The sequence below is a fragment of the Lissotriton helveticus genome, chromosome 8 (genome assembly GCF_964261635.1).
Source record: "Lissotriton helveticus chromosome 8, aLisHel1.1, whole genome shotgun sequence".
Lineage (NCBI taxonomy): Eukaryota > Metazoa > Chordata > Amphibia > Caudata > Salamandridae > Lissotriton > Lissotriton helveticus.
This window is the reverse complement of record NC_136069.1, coordinates 1,050,284,099-1,050,301,391: the sequence shown is the minus strand read 5'-3', so window position 1 is coordinate 1,050,301,391 and position 17,293 is coordinate 1,050,284,099.

The following is a 17,293-nucleotide window of genomic DNA, read 5'->3' as shown; positions in this document are numbered from 1 at the left end:
GATATAGTGGCAGGTGTACTGGACTTTACAATGAACACAAAAATTACAATGTGGTATAATATTACTAAAACCGGAGCTGAAATAGAACAGATAGCTTCCCAATGAAAAAAGCAAAACTATGGTAATTTGATTGTAGACACAAAACACTTTTTATTCAAATTTTCTTTGCAGACATAACAAAATTGTTTTACCAACTCTTTGGAAACCTCTCTTGGAATCGGACGGCCACATATGGGTGATGGTAAATACTTATTCCCATACTCTTGCCACATAATGATGGGATAACTGAGGCCCTACTGACACTACCAGATGATACGGAAATAATGTTGGTTTCCGATATGCCATGTGCATCCTTTGATGATTTCACAATCTATTTATAACTCGATATGTGAAACAACAGAGATTAAAGGAAGCTGTCTGAGCCCTGAAGAAGTCCCAAGGAAGGAAGAAGCGCATTGGCAAAGCAATTTTGTTGTGTCTGCAAAGAAAATTTAAAATAAAAAGGACTGTGCGTCTACAATCAAATTACCATTGTTTTGCTTTTTTCATTGGGAAGCTATCTGTTCTATTTCAGCTCTGGTTTTAGTAATATTATACCACATTGTCATTATATAATATATTATTTGTGCTTCTCAGGTGCTGGGTCAATTTTGTGCTTGTATTGGGGGTATTCTATACTTCCTAAATTGGGATGCATGTGGGTCACACCCCAGACCTGACTGCACCAAGGTATTCGAAGGATATTACAGGCTGAAGTACACAAGAATTGACTGGTGCTGGAATTTTTGCTCTGACCCTTCTTTTGTCTATAGACTTTACAATGAAGTTAATATAGGCTGCAGTCTTTTGGAAGTAGCACTACAACTTTGTACTAGGACTCGTGAAAAGTAGTCAGGGTTTTGATCTTTCCTTGGTCGGTGCACAATATTAAAGTCATATTCCTGCAGTCGCAACCCCACCTCTCAATGCGAGGGGGCATCTTGGCTTTAGGATTGCTAAAGAGGGTTAGCATTAGCAATGCTTGCTGATCTGAAACAAGAGGAAAATGCTTTCCATATAGAAAATGTACAAATGTTCACAAGCCCACAACACAGCTAGGCTTTTTTTCCAGGTTGTGCATAGGCACGTTCAATTTGTGAAAACCTTCTGCTAGCAAAAGCCACAATATGCCTTTGAGCATTTGGATATCTATTGTGCTGGACAAGAGTCGCACCTATCCCTATCGGGCATGTGTCGCCATAAACAACAATGTTTGTATGTAGCTTTGGATCTAAGGAGGCCAATTCAGTGGCATTCTCTATTGCATGTTTGATTTTCTTGAAGCTTTGGTCACATTCATGGAGCAATTGAAATGAAGCATTTCGTTTTGTTAAGTCTCTTAATTGGACACTTACTATGGCAAAATCACAGATGTACCTAGAACAGTAGTTGGCCATGCCTAGAAAAGAACGTAACATAGTAATATCTTGTGGGGGACAGGAGGCTGACAAAAGCCTGAACTTTTGTCGGATCTGGAGTCATTCCCCCATAAGAGAAAATATGTCTAAAGTATTTGAGTTTTATTTTGTGGAACTCACACTTCTCCTTATTCGAAGTAAGACCTGCATCATCTATTAAACAGTGCACTTGTGTACGAGCTTTATAATGTTCCTTTTGTGCGGCCCCAAATACCAATATATCATCACTGTAATGGAAAGCATGCATGACAGGCTGTATTATGTGGTGAATGACATCTTGGAACAGTTGCTGATGACGCACCAAAACTTAGTATCTTTTATCTGAACAAACCAATACGGGTTGAAAAGGTAGTAATGTGCCTAGAATTGTCTTCTAGTTCCAATTGATACTATTCTTTGTTCAGGTATAGGCAAGAGAAGTCTTTGGCACCATTCAGCTGGGTGATCATATCAAGATCAGTGATGTCATGAGTTATGCCTCTGACATTGTCATGAGTGATATAATATGTGAGGTCATTGTTGGACTTGGCCCTTCTGGCGGGTTCACCCCTAAACTTTTTGCTTGTACTTGTGAATTGGTGGTAGTGATTTTTTGTTTTGCGCACTTTCACTGTGTCCCAGTGGAAAGTGCGTGCGCACTCTGAGTGCATGTGGTGAGATAGGCCTGCCCTTCCATAGGAATGCATGGGGAATGTGTGTGTCCCTGGTAGTTCCTGACGCGTGGGGTGTACAGGCTCGAGTTTGGTATGTGCGAACTCGTGAGAGTGAATGCTGCGCAATGGTATGTGCGGCTTGTATGTGTCTAGTGGGGAAGTGCCACTTCTAGACATTGATGTGTGTGTGCAGTGAGGGTGCTGGAGCGTGACTGGCTGGAGCTGGCTGGCAAGCCTGGCTCCAGGAAGTCTGGATGGGTCTGCCCAGGAGTGAGTGGAGAGATCAGCCTGAGTGATGTGAGGGAGGGCTACACCTGGTTCCTGATGGGGCTGGGCTTTCCCCACAAAATGCTGGCTCCGCCCCCTGTGGTGCGTCTAACGACCCTAGCCTCCCCAGTGAATGAAAGGGGTGCTTGAGCCATCAAGGGTGCTCCAAAACCAGCTGCGACTGGTTTCTCCCCCACCCTGCACCTACAGACAACGGAATTTACAGTATAAGAAGGGGCTGTGTCCCCTTACAATTGGTTCTCTGTTCTGTTCCAGGATCCTGCCAGAGGGGGTTGTGCTGCTGTTGCTGGGGCCAGGAGGACCGCCACTTGGATTGTCTCCCTGCCTGGAGACCCAGTGAGCTGGCTCTGGGCCCAGCCTTGCCCCCCTGCCTACCTCCAGACCTTGCTGGAGCGTTGCTTTAACCCTTAGCACCTGGGAGCGCTTTTATTTTACTTATTGCGCTTGAGAGCGCTTTTGTTGCCCAGCCAGTGCCCACCCGGCGTTTGCTGAAGTCTGCTGCATTCGTTATTTATTTACGAGTGCCCACCTCGCTTTACAATTTAATTAAAGCCGGTGCCCACCCGGCATTGCCCCAGGATTTCACCACCGCAGCCCCAGCGAGACTGCCGTCAGTCCCAAGAGAAGCCGGTGAGTGGGGCCGGGAGAGTGAGTGAAGGGAGGAGGGCATCGGGGCACATTGCCGGTGCCCACCCCTCCCCTCCAGTGCACGGGCCTGAGAGAGGCCCAGTTGTGTTCGAGCCCCGAGAGGCTCAGCGCGCATAGTTGTTTTGAGCCCAGAGAGGCTCGTGGGGCATTTGCATTTGTTCTGAGTCCCCGGTGAGGGACTCCAACGACCCTGCATTTGTGATTAGGAGCCCCGAGGCTCCCAGTGGCCATAATCTATTTCGAGTCCCCAGAGGGGGGACTCCAACGAAGGGCATACTTGTTCAGAGCCTGAGAGGCTCAAAGCCCTTCATTGTCTTAGAGCGCAGAAGCTCTTAAGTGCCATATTTGTTTTAGGGCCCAGAGAGGCTCTTTGGGGACACAGGCAGTTGGTTAGAGCCCCGTGGCTCCCACGCTGTGTTTCGCCCCACCATTGTTCTTGAGCCCACGAGGCTCCAACGTTGGCCCATCATTGCTTTACAACTGTCCAGAACTTAGTGGACAGTTGCCACGTTTAGGTTTGTTCTTTGCTGCCTGCGCAGCCGCCCTGACAATTTGGACTAAGGGCATTTCAGCCCTTGCGAGGCCAGTTGGCCTGGGGGACATTTCTAGTGTTGTGCCATGTGCACCCTGCGCATTCATGGTTTACTTGCTAATGTTATTCCTGCGCAAATGTTCTACCTGCACCTCTGAATGTGTTTTAATGCCTCATGTGCAATTGTTTTATGTTTTATCCCCTTTGCTAAAAGTGACCTGCTTAGAGGATTGTTTATGTTCCTATAGGTCCTGATAATAAGGTCCTAGTTCCCTGGGTGATTTTCCTAAAGTGGTTAGGGTTGCGTAGGCGGTATTTACCCTTTGCCAGGAATTCCTGGTTGGGTGCTACATGTACTATTTTGGTGCTACAGTCATTATATGATTTATGTGCTGAGTATTATTCCTACAGAATTATTATACCTACAAGTGCTAATTCTAAAAAGTGCATACCCCTGACAGTGGTCCAGGTGGCCCTTTCCTGTACATGATCCCTTGTAAATGCTGCCTGTGCCTGTTGGCACATTGTAAAGTGTGTGTGTTATCTACTGTGTTTTTGCTATAATACAAAGGCTATTTTTGATATAACCTTGTGTGGAGATTCCTTTGTGGTGGGCCTTGGGTGTTGTTGCTGGGTGCGCGCGCAAACGCTTTACACATCGCCTCCGAGATTAGCCTTGCTGCTCGCGTCATGTTACCTAGAGGGTGAGCAGGGGTAATCTTGGTGTGTAACTCCCTTGCCCTGACTTAGAAGTGGTGATCCCTGACTGACTTTGGCGTGAGCCTTGGCCAGCCGGGGGTCCCGCCTCTAACAGTCATACATAGTGCATTGCGAGGGCCTTTATTGTATAAAGCTAAGGTAACTATAACTGCTGATTTCTATGGTTTTGTACATGTGAAATTTGAGCTAACCTTTGTATTTTACAGTGAATTTCGAAGGTTTTTTTAATCCCATTTCCAAACTATAATGTCCCTGTAACCTTTGATTTTTTAATTGAGTTTGTAAGGTATTTTAATTTGTATTTCCTAACTATATTGTCTGTGTAACCTTAGTTTTTTACAGTTAATTTCAATGTTTAAAAAAAAAACAATTCCAAATTGTAAACTGTGAACTGAGAGTGTGTGTGCGAGTGGCTGTATAGGTTGGTGATTTTGTGTGTAAGTGGCTGCATGGGTCTGTGAGTGAGTGTGTGAGTGGTTGTATGAGTCTGTGAGTAGGTGTGTCAGCAACTGCATGGGTCTGTGACTGGATGTGTGAGTGGTTATGTGGGTCGGTGAATGGGTGTGTGACTATCTGTGTGGGTGTGTGAGTGAGTGAGTGGGTGAGTGGCTGTGTGGGTCTGTTAGTGGCTGTGTGAGTGCTTGTCTGTGGGTCAGTGAGTGGGTCTGTGAGTGTTGCTATAAATCTGTGAGTGGGTCTGTAAGTGGCCATGTGAGTGCCTGTGTGAGTGCCTCTGTGAGTGGGTACACAAGTGTAATAATATATCTGTGAGTGGGTCTGTCAGTCTCTGAGTGGATCTGTGAGTGGGTGCATGAGACTCTGAGCGGCTCTGTGAGAGGGTTTGTGAGTGACTAAGTGAGTCTGTGAGTCTGTGCATGGGTGTCCTATAGGTTCTGTGAGTGGGTACATGAGTGTCTGAAGAGGCATGTGACTGGGTGTGTAAGTTTCTGAGTGGATCTGTAAGTGAATAAGTGAGTTTCTGAGTGGGTGACTGAGTGGGTGTAAGAGTGTGTGTTTCTCTGAGTGAGTTCATTAGTGTCTGAGTGCGTATCTGAATGTATTTTTTTGTATTTTTTCAGTGATATTTACACAGTGGGCCAGTTCGAGCTTTGCAACAAATTTGCAAATATTGTACAAGAAAAAAAAACATTGTTCAACATGTTGTACACATAAGGGGTCCCAAAACACCTCTATATTCCACCCCAGGGGTCAGGGTATCTCTACCCTGACCACTACGTAACTCAACGAATGTTTATTTTCAGCCTCCAGGACAGTGTTCTATTGCATACATTGGCAGCTGCAAATTTCTACACAGGTTGCGGCCAGCCAAATGCAGCATTCCTGTTGGAAAATGCATTTTCAAGGTGTCACGCAGTATTCATGAAGGCTTCGTGCCTCTAGATATACCATTTTTTTTACCATTAATATCTCAAAAACTACTGATCTATTTACACCAAATCACAAAAAGTGCTCTTTCTGGACAAATAACTACCTTTCTGCCAATGTGGTGCAATTCCGTTCAGCGGTTCAGGCTGTAGTCGTGTTCAAAACTCCTAAGGGAATTAACATGGGCAACACACTTTTTTTTTAACCTCCCCCTTTCCATGCACAATAAGACACTCGATCACTCTTTTAAAAAGAAATTCCTGAAGATTCGTCAAACTGGGCTAAAGTTATAGGCAAGTTAAAACCTGCTTTTCCTGTAGGAACTAGGACCTAATTATAACTACTTACTGATGACTGCCAGTAGGTCATTCATGTTTATATACATATTGCTTTGTTTGCCCTAAGTTGGCTGGGTATGCCCAGACGTGGTTCCCTTGCTCACTTAGCCACTGGATTCAAGCTAGCCTGGCTGATGAGGGGTGTTACCCCAAAACTGGTCCCAGGATGTTTTTTTCCGGTCAAGGGAGGACCGGGTCTGACAGTTAGGGATGGAATGTTGCCATGAGGCATAGGCTCAAGACTGATTTGCATATGACTGGGTCTAAACTGGGGTGTTGAAGTGAGCTAAAGAAAGATGATAGATTCAACCAAGATCTGTGACTGGGGGTCAGAGTCTGAAATGTTTCAGCACTCTGTCCATCATCCCTTGTGTTTGCCATTTGACAGATCTTCAGGAAATTTTCCATAAAAAGTGCCCCACTTTGTTTAGTTGTGCACTGAAAGTTTTGGGGTAATATGTTAAGCGGGGCCGAAAAAAAGAGGGGCAAACTAAAGTGTATTTCGCTTGTTACTTCCTTAGAGATTTTAGAAATGACTACAGCCAAACCGCTGAACAGAAATTGCACCAAACTTGGTCCAGAATCTGTTCTTTTTGTAATTTGCTGTGAGTACATTCCTTAATTTTTTACATATTAAAGAAAAAAGAAATATAGATATCTACAGACACGGACCCTCCACGGATGCCCGCATGAAGATCCGCAAGGCCACGGGGAACCAGCAACACTGAGATTGGCTGGTCGCAACCTGAGAAGAAAGTTACAGCCACCACTTTAGATGTCAGGGAACAGTCCCTGATCGTAATAATTCAGATGTAATGAAGCAGAAGGGGTTAGGGTCAAGGTACCCTGACCTCATGGATACAATAAAGTGATCCATGAGTGGGTTAGAAAATATCTAAAAAATAAATAAATTGTGTTATAATTTATTTTTTATATTTTGAAAAATCTTATCACAAGAGCAATAAAGATTATAACGTCTTACAATGTGTATTATATAAAGAAATATAATAAGTATGACAAAGAGAAGAAGAGAACATGTTTTATACCACACACAAGGTTTCGGGACTCCACCGGATTCCCCCCATGTAAAATCTCAGCCGATTTGTGAAATCTGCAAAAGAAATACACACACTCTCATATACCCACTCACACACCCACTGAGATACTCTCACACCCACTCACCGACACACTCAGACACTCACACACCCACTCAGACACTGTTACACTTACTCACAGACCCACTCAGACACTCAAACACCCACTCACACACCCACCACTCAGACATTCGTACATCCACTCATAGGCCCACTCAGACACTCTCACAGCCACTTACAGACCCACTGAGACACTCTTACACCCACACACAGACCCATTTGCACATTTTTACACCCAATCACAGATCTAGTCAGACATTCTCACACCCACGTACTGACCCATTCAGACACTTCCACGCCCACTCAGAAACCCACTCAAACACCCTCTCACACACCCAGTAAGGAACTGGCCCAGCCACACATACCCACTCTGAACCTCTCACACTGACTCACTGACCCACTCAGACACTTACACACCAACTCAGAGACCCACTCACTCATTCGCCCACTCACACACTCACTCACAGACCTACTCAGACACTTTCAATTCCATTCACAGACCCACCCAGACACTCATACACCCACTCAGAGACCCACTCAGGCACTCCTACAGCCATCCAGAGACCCACTGTCACACCCACTGGTAAATTTGCTTAGATTGTCTTACACCCATTCACAGACCCACTCACAAACATATACACCCAATCACACCCCTATTTGGACACTGCTCGAGGAGGACTAACAACTTAAGGTAACCCATGGACCAATCATTGATGTGTATTACCCTGAGGGACGTGGGCCAAATGATCCCCTCCTGCTTCAAAACATTTTGTTCAAATAAAAGTGTAGAAAAACCATTCTTCACCTACACAAATTAAAAAGGTAAAAGCTGAAAAATGAAAAAATGGATAAAAAAATGAATAATGATTATCCCAATCAGGGAATGCCAAAAGGGTGTAAATACTGTCCTCACACACTAAATGAGTGGCATGCTCATTATAGGGGGGCTGCGGCTCCCTGTTGCAGGCCAACATCCAGGGGGGAGCGCTGAGAAAAACGGATTATAGAAAAGAAAGAAAGAAATCATTCAGTAGGGATCCCTCATGCAGAGAAAAATTATATAAAAACTGTTTAAGTGGGTATCAGCTGTCTTTATTATGGATCCCACTTGGCGGGGTTCAAATTTAAAAAAGCAGAGTATATGGGCAAGCAACAACACCATTACCCTATCTGCCATATCAACATGTTTCTGCTAAAAATGTACGCCCTGATGGGTCGATGGCATTTGTCAGGATACGAATCCCTAGAAAAAGCTTTCAATATAAGTACCCTCCTAGTTATTTTCACAATCTGGTTGGGGACTTCTAGGGGGCTTATATTGCCCTTATTGTAGACACATCGAGCCCAATTCCCAAAAGTCTTCTTAAGACCAAAACTTATGTTTAACTGAGACAGAGGGAATTTAAGAGTACTAAAGTTAGGATTCCTAACTTTAGTACTCCTAAATGCATTTTGCGAATACCGAAAGCGTAAAGTTAGGATTTTGTCTCAGAATACTTTTGTGAATCGGGCCCACTGTCTGTGTACATATAAAAGAATAATGGACATCAAAATTAACCAGTGTTATTATTGCAGCTCCTCCCCACCCAATTGTAATAGCAGCACTAATCCACCTCTCAAAGTAGGTATGATATGGCTCGTTATCTAAACTCCCACTTAAATTAAGGAAATATTAAAAAGAATATATGTCCAAATCCCTGTTCATATATATATCTCACTCATATATCTCACTCCACACGACTCAAGCCAACAAAGAGTGGTTGTGAGACCCCTTTATTAGTGGCCCCATCTTTTTTCCTTTCTTTCTTTTTTTCATGTGTCTCCTATCAGCAGGGCCGGACTGGGAACCGAAACCGGCCCTGGCAAAGTGCTCGGCCGGTCCCCCCTCCCCCCGGGGGGTTGGGGGGTACGACCGCGTCTTTGCTAGGGCCGGTTTTCGGCAGATTTTGTTACAGTGGCGTTTTTGCAGCTATGCTGCAAAAAACGACCCTGTAACAAAACCGGCCCCCACCCTCGCGGCCGACCGGGGGATTGCCCGGTGCCTGCAACGGCCAGTCCGGGCCTGCCTATCAGCTGGTAAAAACTACTTACCCGAGTTTGATAAATAATGCTCTTAACTCTGGGACAGAGTCGGAACCCTGTCCTGTAGTCACAGTCTGAAATAAAGTATTGTCTCTTTATCATGGTTATTTGTACTTGAAATTTCATTCTCTAATTCAATCTGGAAAACCCCTATCCGAGATTCTCTTGTTTTTATAATGCATTGTATCCATAGTGACTCGTGAAATTATGTGTGACTGGTTCAACTGAAACAAAGTACAAATGTGCCAACAAGGAATAGACGAACAAACACAAAGCTCCCACTTGGCTGAACCCTTCGGTCTACAGAGTCTGATACCCAATCTTTTTAGCACTTCCTTGTTAGACATCACGCTCGTTGTGAGTCGTTGATCCGTTCTAGGGGACCTGGGCTGTCAGGGTCTATGAAAAACCCTCCATTCACATCTGTGTTAGTAATATTAGTTAGTCCCGTCGGGCACAAGCATCTGATTTTGTCATAGTTTCTACACCGCTAGTCCGCAATTGATTCAGACATCCCATACGTTACTACCTATTTAAATACCATGCAACTTCTCTCGCATTCAAACCCCAGCCCAGCTCAGCCCTATATTTCCAAACTTGCGGAGTCACTCCCCACATAGGGCATCATGCACATTCTCAATCCACTAGGTCTTGCATCCCTACTTACTCCTTCATGGTAGGGAGTCTCCTATTTGGCCACTCTGATCCCTCTGACGGTCCCGGTGGTCTGAACAGAAGTTATTTAAATACTGCTGGTTATGCGTGACAGTCATCCCTATTGTCTACGCCCTCTCTCTCAGAAACGTGGTGGCCATCTTTAAGTGTGTTCGCTCTGATTAAAAAATCTCAGATTAGTTTTACCTCAACACCTTTTTCTTCTTTTTTCTTCTCTCTCTGGCATATACTGATTGCATTGTAAATGGAGTAGTTCTACTCTCCCTAAACCTAATCGGCCATTCACATTGTGCCTGTATTACTATTGCGATCTCCTTATGTATGATCTTGGGGTGGTGAAAAGGTATGGACATTTTTAAATGGGCAAACATAGAGTTTGGCTTTTCATTTGGAAAAATGTTCACACACCCTCCTTTATATTAGCCAATATGCAGCGGTGTACTGAAACCTTTGACTTTATATCTCCCTTGTATTATTTATGTGCCCCAAATCTATAGACCCAATCGACCCTACGATTAAAAAGATAACCTCATATGTAATCATATTAGACCGAGAGATTAGAATGGAGATTAATTGGATTAATCAAAGTCCGAGGTGGTGCTGGTCTCCCTTCGTCGATGCACAATGTGTCTGTATTGTATTATCAGATAGAATCAGACTGTATTACTATCAGTAGTCACCTCTCCAAGCCTCATCTCAACCTAAATAGATGATACCAAGGTATAGCATCATTCAGTCCCTTATCAGTACTCCTCAATCTATGTACCCATCTGTGTTCCCATAAAAAGAGCGGTTTGGTTTTGTCCCTTGTCGTTGCGGGCATGAATGGTTTATCTATAACCATCCATTTTAGGCCTTTCTCAGTATTCTTCATCTCTGCATAGTGTGTGATGAGTTTGGTCATTGTCTTCCCACATCTAATGTTGCTCATATGTTCAAGTATTCTGGTTTTTATGAGCCTCATAGTCATACATACATATTGTAAATTGCACGGGCACATAATTAAATAAATGACGTTGTCTGTGGTACACGTTGTGTGATTCCTCAGTTCCCATGGATACCTCAATCCTAAGTCAACCGATTTTGTGTTCATGGACAATGGACATGCTTTGCAAGTACCACAGTTGTAATGTCCAGTAACTGGGGGCAGGGTACCATGCCTGGGGATCATGTGTTCTCTTCCTTTTTCTTGTTGTGGTCTTGTGTGGACTAGCGCATTCCTTATACTAGAACTTTTTTGATAAGAAAACAATGGATTTTTTAAACCTAGGCCATTGGTGTTCAAATTACGCCAATTTTTCATGATCTTTTTCAATGCCATCGACCCACCAGGGCGTAAATTTAGGCAGAAACATGTTGATACAGCAGATAGGGTAATGGTGTTGTTGCTTGCCCATATACCCTGCTTTTTGAAATTTTAACCGTGCCTAGTGGGATTCATAATAAAGACAGCAGATACCCACTTAGACAGTTGTATTATATATATATTTCTGTGCATGAGGGATCCCTACTAAATGATTTATTTCCTTCTTTTCCATATTCTGTTTTTCTCAGCGCTACTACCTGGATGTTGGCCTGCACTAGGGAGTCACAGCAGCCCTATGATGAAGCATGCCAATTATTGAGTGGGTGAGGGCAATATTTACACCCTTTTGGGATTCCCAGATTGGGATAATCATTACTCGTTTTTCCATCCATTTTTTCATTTTTCAGCTTTTACCTTTCTCATTTGTGTAGGTGGAGAATGGTTTTCTACACTTTTTTTTTAACAAAACGTTCTTAAGCAGGAGGGGACTGTTTGCTCCACGTCCTACAGGGTAATATACATGAAAGACTGGTCCATGGGTTACCTTAAGTTACTAGTCCTTCTCAAGCAGTGAGTAGTATATGATTAGGAGAACGAGGGAAGGTTAATTCTCTCTCCCCCTTTTTCTGTGGTGTATGTGTTCTTAAACATAACTGGTGAACTGCAGTGTTTCCCGAGTTTGAGCATAGCTTAACATAACTTAGAGCCTGATTTAGAGTTTGGCAGATCAGGTACTCCATTGCAAACGTGACAGAGTACTCTGTATGCCAACTGATGATCTGCCTGCCTCAGTTAGAATCGGGCAGACTGTAAATTCTGTCGATGGAACCCCCTTTGTCTCTGTCGACAGAATACTTCCTCTGAGGGTCTGACCGAGCAGGGGCAATCATAGGAAGTACTTTACACAATCCACCGTATTTGGTTGGACAGTGTAAAGGCTTTTTGTTCCTGTCCATCACTTCCAAGAAACGTTTGGCAGTGAAGGACAAGAACAAAACAATAAGTAGCCTCAAACCATGAGAGAAAACTTCCAGGCTGGGAAGTCATTAGTTTTTTAGTTTGAAAGAAAAATCCCTCACTTTGGGAGTTTGTTTTTGGAAAAACAAAAGCATTCTGAAAAGGTTCAAGGACAACCCTCATGGCTTATGGTACCGTCCATCAAATATTTCATACGTCGACAGGAAATCCCATTAAAGCATTTCCTGTCATTGTACAGAATTGTCCACTGGGCAAGCAGACAACTCTAAATTTAGTGAACGGAGGGCCCTCGGGTTGGTGAAGATAAAGCCCTCCACCATCCAAACAGAATACCCTAAGCCATTAAATTCTAAATCTGGCTGGCCCTTATTACCTTTGGATGTACCAATACTGGAATAAGTAGGAATTTTGTCCGATGTTCTTTGAAAATCAGCGGTTGTGAGAAGATACTCTTTCAGACACAGCTGGTGTGTTCATTGTCCACAGCAGGTTTTTCAACAATTTATTGGTGAAGGTAATCTGTAATTCTTTATAATTTCCTTTGAAACCTGTAATCCCTTGCACTAAAATATTTTGATGGTGCAAGGTGCTTGATTTATGCATCATAAAAACAGTACATGAACTTTATTTAACCTTCACAGACGTGGAGGTGTATCTTAGTAATTGGTAATTATGTATATTAGTAATAGTCAATTCTTACTTCTGTTCTGGAATTTTCCCACAGGCATTAGCTGAAGTATGGCCAGAGTGTGCTCTAAGGAAGAAGAAAACAAATGACATGAGTATCAAAGTTCCCGATTTGCCAATATCAATACATCTGTGCAACTATGCAAACATAGAAATGTTTTCCTATTTCAATCAATCAGAATACTTGTAGAGCGCACTACCTACCCGTGAGGATCTCAAGGTGCTGAGGGGAGGGGGTGCTGCTACTGCTGGAAGAGCCAGGTCTTGAGGAGTCTTCTGAAGGTAAGCAGGTCTTGGGTCTGCTTTGGGTGGGTGAGGAGGGTGTTCCAGGTCTTGGCGGCGAGGTAGGAGAAGGATCTGCCGCCGGAGGTTGTTCGCTGGATGCGCGGGACAGCGGTGAGGGTGAGGCTGGCGGAGCGGAGCTGGCGGGTGGGGGTGTAGAAGCTGAGTCTGCTGTTCAGGTAGGCTGGTCCGGAGTCATGGAGAGCCTTGTGTGTGTGGGTGAGGAGCTTGAAGGTGATCCTCTTGTCGACGGGGAGCCAGTGTAGGTCTCTCAGGTAGGGGGTGATGTGGCTGCGGCGGGGGATGTTGAGGATCAGTCGGGCGGAAGTGTTCTGGATTGGTTGTAGTCGATCCAGGTGTTTGGCTGGGATTCCAGCGTAGAGTGCGTTGCCGTGGTCCAGCCTGCTGCTGACGAGGGCCTGTGTCACTGTCCTTCTGGTTTTTGTTGGGATCCACTTGTAGATCCTGCGGAGCATGCAGAGGATGTTGTAGCAGGAGGAGGAGATGGCGCTGACCTGCTTCGACATGGAGAGGGAGGAGTCGAGGACGAATCCTAGGTTGCGTGCCTGGTCGGTGGGTGTTGGTGCTGTTCCTAGTGTGGTCGGCCACCAGGAGTCGTCCCAGGCTGAGGGGGTGGTTCCGAGGATGAGGACCTCCGTCTTGTCCGAGTTCAGCTTCAGCCGGCTGCTCCTCATCCAGTTGGCGACGGCCTTCATTCCCTCATGGAGGTTGGTTTTGGCGGTGTACGGGTCCTTGGTGAGGGAGAGGATGAGCTGGGTGTCGTCAGCGTGGGAGATGATGTGGAGGTCGTGCTGGCGGGCCACTTGTGGGAGGGGGACATGTAGATGTTGAACAGCATCGGGCTGAGGGATGACCCCTGGGGGACACCACAGATGATGTCGGTGACTTTGGATCGGAAGGGTGGGAGGCAGACGCTCTGGGTTCTGCCGGAGAGGAAGGACGTGGTCCAGTCGAGGGCCTTCTCTTGGATTCCAGCTTCTTGGAGGTGTGTCTTTAGAGTTCGGTGGCAGACCGTGTCAAAGGCGGCTGACAGGTCCAGGAGGATGAGACCTGATGTTTTGCCATTGTCTAGTTGGCGCCTGATGTCGTCTTTGGCGGCGATGAGGACTGTCTCGGTGCTGTGGTTTCGTCTGAATCCGGACTTCGATGGGTCTAGGATGTTGTTGTCTTCGAGGTGGCGGGTCAGTTGCATGTTGATGATTTTCTTGATGACCTTCACTGGGAACGGGAGCAGGGAGATGGGCCGGAAGTTCTTGAGGTCTTTGGGATCTGCCTTGGGCTTCTTGAGGAGGGCGTTGATTTCGGAGTGCTTTCAGCTTTCCTGGAATGTTGCTCTTTCGAAGGAGATGTTGATGACCTTCCGTAGTTTGTGTGCGATGGCTGCCTCTGCTTTGTTGCAGATGTGGTGAGCGCACGGGTCTGATGGAGATCCTGAGTGGAAGGAGTTTATGACCTTGCGAGTCTCGTCGTCATTGATGTTGGACCAGGAGGTCAGGCGGTTGGTGCGGGTGGTGTTCACATGGGGGGTGGAGTCTGGCATAGTAGGGGCGGTCATGGTGTTGAGGCTGTCATGGATGTCGGCGATCTTGCGGTGGAAGAAGATGGCCAGTGAGTCGCACAGTTCTTGCAAGGGTGAGATGTCGTTGGCGTTGGCGCTGGGGTTGGAGAGTTCTTTCACGATGCTGAAGAGTTCTTTGCTGTCGTGTGCGTTGTTGTCCAGGCGGTTTTTGAAGGAAGATAACTTGGCTACTCTGATGGGGTGGTGGCGTCTTTGTGGGCTGCGTGGCGGTCCGGTGTGCGTTCGTGGAGCCATTTCTTCTCCAGTTTCTGGCATACGCGTTTGGAGGTCTGGAGTTCGTTGGTGAACCAGGTGGCTTTCTTGCTGGCGCGGCTGTTGGAGTGTTTCTTGAGCGGGGCGATGGTGTTGGCAGAGTCTTCGATCAACTGTCGGAGGTTGCGGACCGCGGCGTCTGGGTCGGTGGGTGGGTATTGGGCGAGGGTGCTGGTCCGCTGTTCCTCGTGACTTTGCTCCAGCAGCGGCGGGGCAGCTGTTGGGTGCGGTGGTGGTGCGTGGTTAGTTTCTTGAAGGTGAAATGGATGCAGCAGTGGTCTGTCCAGTGGAGTTTGGTGGTGTGGTTGAAGGCGACGTGGGCGCTTGTGGAGAAGATGGGGTCAAGTGTGTGGCCAGCGGCGTGGGTGGGTGTGGTGACGAGTTGTCTGAGGCCGAGGTTGGCGAGGTTGTCGATCAGGGTGGCGGTGTTGGCGTCGTTTTTCTACATCAAATGAGCGTGAAAAATATGTTAACATATACTCATTTTTTGACATCACAGAAACAAGGTTCACACGAATACAAGATAAGAACAGTATGAAGGACTTCATTTGTAAATCTCTATCCAGACGTGCGTCACACTTTTGCCAGGGAAAGGTAATAATGTATACATGCATACGTGATTCACAAAACCACAGCGTGCACAATGAGTGCGTAGTTTGTAATGCACCTAAACATTGGGTGCATCATACCACTTAAAATTAAGTTATGCACAAAAACCATCAGAATGTGCATAGAAAGTGGGTAAAGGGGGGGGGGGTATTTTTTGTTTCTTCTTTTTTTGTTTAGGGTGCCACCTTTAAGGTTGAATGTTTAAAAACAGACAACTTTGATTCTTCCATTCGGGCTACAGGGGTGATGTAACGGTCCTAGCGATAGGCGAAACTGGACTACAACTTGCTTAATGTTTTAACCCTGGGTTCTGTACGCCCCACTGTACTCATGAGGTTATATTTGCTTATGATGTTGAATAAAAAGATTTTTGACAAAAAAGTGGGTACAACTAGCAACATATCAGAGAAGCAGAAGGCACATGCAATATAATGCGGAGTGCGCGCCAATGCTTAATTGGTAAGAAGACATTTTGTGCCGGTACCCAAAATATGTTTTAGGAGATCACTGCACACTTCCCCCACTGGCATTGCCCACTCAACCTACTGATAACACCCACTTCCTATGCTTGCACCACTCACCAGCAGTCTGTAAAATGCCCAACGCTAGATGCAGCGAGTGAACAAGAGAGCTAGCCCCCTTCCTCAGGAGGATCCCCCGAGAAACGTTTTAGAACATGGAGGCAAATTGAATTTATGCAATTTACAGCATAGTTTTCACTTAATAAGGGACACAAAACGCCCTCTGGAAGGTAACACAGAAAGGGCACTCATAGTATATTTTAGTAGCTTCATAGTCAGGTTTGGGGGAAGGTATCTGGCGACAAAAGACTTTGACATATCCTCTCAGTTCCTGAAGTGTGTTAGAGTGAAGTGTGGCTCTGCCACTTGTAAAGAGACTGGAAAATGCAGAAATGTCACAAAAATCTTACAGCCATGCTAAATTGCTGGGTCAAGAGAAACCTCTCAAATTGTGGAGGCATGACGGAAGTGTGAAGCTTCTTCCGTGCTCCCCCGAACCCATCCCCATCACAGTTTCACCAGGGATGTAAATCAGTGCCCTGCACTCTCACCCCAATACCTGACAGTGTTCAAGGACAATGTCTGAAGAGCTGAGGTTACACAAATCCCTGCCTAAATAAATGTACTCATGAACTCTGCACGTACATTACACATCCATGGTCTCTTCCCTGCAGAGTAGAGGTTCCAGTGTGATAAGTCGCAAATGTCAACTTTTGTAGCAAACTCCGAGAGCATCAGGCCAAAAGGTTAATTTAGATCCAAAGGACTTTTCTGGGCAGGAGTCTATGGTACTTTCAGGCCTTATAGCAGCGCCATCTCACATCCTGACTGAACTGTAACTGCCCTCAATTTATATGATGTAACCTGATCCAGGGGCACAGCTTCTGTCGGTTTAGCAGGTGCAATGGCTCCGGGACCAGAGGCCTGAGGGGCCCACTCACTCTGATTAATAGTGTAATCTACGATTCGAGTGGATATTAGGAGGACGTAATTGCAAGGAATGGTTCGCTATTCCAGCCGTGCCATGTCAATATTAATTTGGGTTTCTCTAACTCTGAATGAACTGCAGAGAGAGTAACCCTTTTCACCTGAAACTGACCTTTTGCAAAACCTGTTTCACTAGCT